The sequence below is a fragment of the Acomys russatus genome, chromosome 31 (genome assembly GCF_903995435.1).
Source record: "Acomys russatus chromosome 31, mAcoRus1.1, whole genome shotgun sequence".
NCBI classification, from domain to species: domain Eukaryota; kingdom Metazoa; phylum Chordata; class Mammalia; order Rodentia; family Muridae; genus Acomys; species Acomys russatus.
In genome coordinates this window covers 43335750-43338616 of record NC_067167.1, presented here as the reverse complement: position 1 = coordinate 43338616, position 2867 = coordinate 43335750, and positions in this window count along the sequence as shown.

Genomic DNA, 2867 nt, shown 5'->3' with positions numbered 1-2867 from the left:
AAATTAATAAAAAAAAAAAAAAGAAACTATACCAACAGTGTAGGCATTCATCTTTTTAAAACCTACTTTATTTGGGATTCTTTAATGTCTCTACCTCCTTTTGAACCCACCTACCATAGACAGGAGAGGAAGGAGGTTAATAGGGACAGTGGAAGTAGATCTTTTTAGACTCAGTTCCTTGGGATGATTCCACTCTTCATTTCAGGATTTCAGAAGACCTGTTAAACAGCAAACCTGCAATCCAGCAAAAGTGACCCCAACCACAGCAGCTGGATCTAGAAGCATTCTCTGGAGCATTTCTGTCTAGGAGCATCTCGAAGTGGAGAGATGAAGGGACAACTGATGTGAAACAATGCAAAAGCCAAAAGCCAAGCCTCCCTTTTTTGTGTTCCTATTTATTTCCTCTCAGAGTCCTTACCAAGATGTTTTTCAACTGGCAAAGACAATGTCCCTCCACATGAGGCACTTCCATTTCTAGCAGGCAAACACCATGTGCCCTCTCACAAGTCTGTTTCCACTGTACAAACATCACATGCCCTCACACAAGTCTGTTTCAACCAATATCTATAGTCTCACCAACATGACTGCCTAAACATGAGATGAAAAGAATAAGCCATAAAATATGCTATGCGGACAGGGAAAGCTCAGGGAGCCTCAGTCTTATTCAAAGAACTGGAAGCAACTAAGGAAAGTTGAGAGAAGAAGAAATAGTCGTTCCCAGGGAAGAGCATACTAATTGGTTATCCAATACCAATACCTGAAAACACACACACACACACACACACACACACACACACACACACACACACACACACAAGATGTGTAATGTGTAAGTAACATTATACAGACTTAGCATGTTGTGCCTACATATTTAGGAACACACACATACACTCACACATGCTTGTAACAACATTTAATGAAAAGAGAAGCTTTGAGTATGAAAAAGATTAAGGAGAAGTACAACTGAAGGTTGGGAGAGAGGAAAGGGAAGAAGAAATAATGTAATTTATTTCAATAAAAAATAGAATTAAAAAATTTCATGACTTGATATGTGATGATACCTATGCAGATGTATTGTTAAAACAAATGCTGACAGCATATAAACAAATAGATGTGGTTTTGCACTAAAAAACTTATTTGCTGAGCAGCTGGACTGGGCTGCACAACATACTTTACAGCATCTGGTCTGGAACACCAGCAGTAAAGTTTATCTTTCTGTTTTTCCTTCCTCTCAGAGCCCTGCCTCTTCTTCAGACAGTCCTGAGCCATGATTCTATTTTGCACTCATGATTAACTATAAATAATTGGATAATATTTATTTGCATCAAACCCATAAATATGTGCAACATATTTATGATAAATAACATATTGCTTAATATTTCTTTTGTGTTTTTAAAATTACTTTGGAAATATTACTATGAAATCAAGAGAATTATAAAAGGAATTTTAAGAGCTGTTTTTGTTGATGATACAAATTAATTACCAGTAATTACTTCTCTGCATCTTTGTATCATTTTGTTTTTACATTTCACTTTGATATAATTTGAATTTGTCAAGAAAGATTGAGTATTTACATATTATTCTTTACATTTTTTCACTTTAAAAATGTATTATATTTTATTCATATTATATACCTATTATTATCCCCTTGCTTGTATCCTCCTGTTCCTACCCTCCCTCCCTCTTCTGCCCTAGTCTCCTCCCCTAGACCTCTGACAGAAGGGACCTCCTCCTCCACCATATGACTGCAGCCTATCAGGTCTCATCCAGATAGCCTCCTTCCTCTTCCTCTGTGTGCCCACCGGGCATCCCTTCCAAGGAAAGGTGATCAAATCCAGGGCACAAGAGTTCATGTCAGAGGGAGTGCTCACTCTCCTCACCGCCGTGGAGAATGAGCTGTCCGTTGGCTATATCTGAACAGGGAGTCTAGGTCACTGCATTCATTGTTCTTGGTTAGTGCAACAGTTTGTCCAGGCCCCTCTGGGTCCAGATCTGCCAGTTTTGTTGGTCTCCTTGTGGAACTCCTGAACTTTGTGGGTCCTTTCATCCTCTGAGTCTTCCGTACCACGCTCAGCCCTCACCTGGAGTCCGGCAACAAGTCCTAGCATCTGTTCTGATCCCCCATCTTTGCACTTTTAAATAGAAATTTGTTCAATTATCTTATGATGCAAAGTAATCTTAAGAAATATATTATGTTTTTTAACATTTGGAGTGTTAAAATATATTTTAATTTTTTATGTATGTATGCATATATGTGCTCTGTGTGTGTGTGTGTGTGTGTGTGTGTGTACAATAGCATGCATACACAGAGATCAGAGAACAATTCGAGGGTTCAATTGTTTTTTTTCTAATGAGGCCTCTGAGAATGGAACTTAGGTTGTCAAGCTTGTGTGGCAAACCTGATTAGGCATTTTGCCATTTCTTGAATATATTTGAATAAGTATGTTGATAAGAACAATTATCACAGAATATCTAGACACGGCTTATTCTTTCTTTCTTTCTTTCTTTCTTTCTTCATTTATTTACTTAATCAAGCTCATGGGGGTAGCAGCTGAAGCCACTGAAGGTGACTATTGAGGAACAATGTAAAATTCAACACAAGAGCATAAAGCCACTCCATGAATTTATTGCCAAAATATAAAATACAATTTCTGTTTAAATATAACTTACTACAAAGGCTGAACTATCAACAGCCAAATATTGGACATTACAAAAGTGAAAATGTATGAATCAAATGTAATTGATGTGGAAAATATGGGACCACAGAGTGTTAACACTCCTTGAGTGACTACTTTAAATAACTTCTCTAAATTGGCCTGTTGCCACAGGGTTAATAACCACTCCATAACTATGGCTGGGTAATTTTA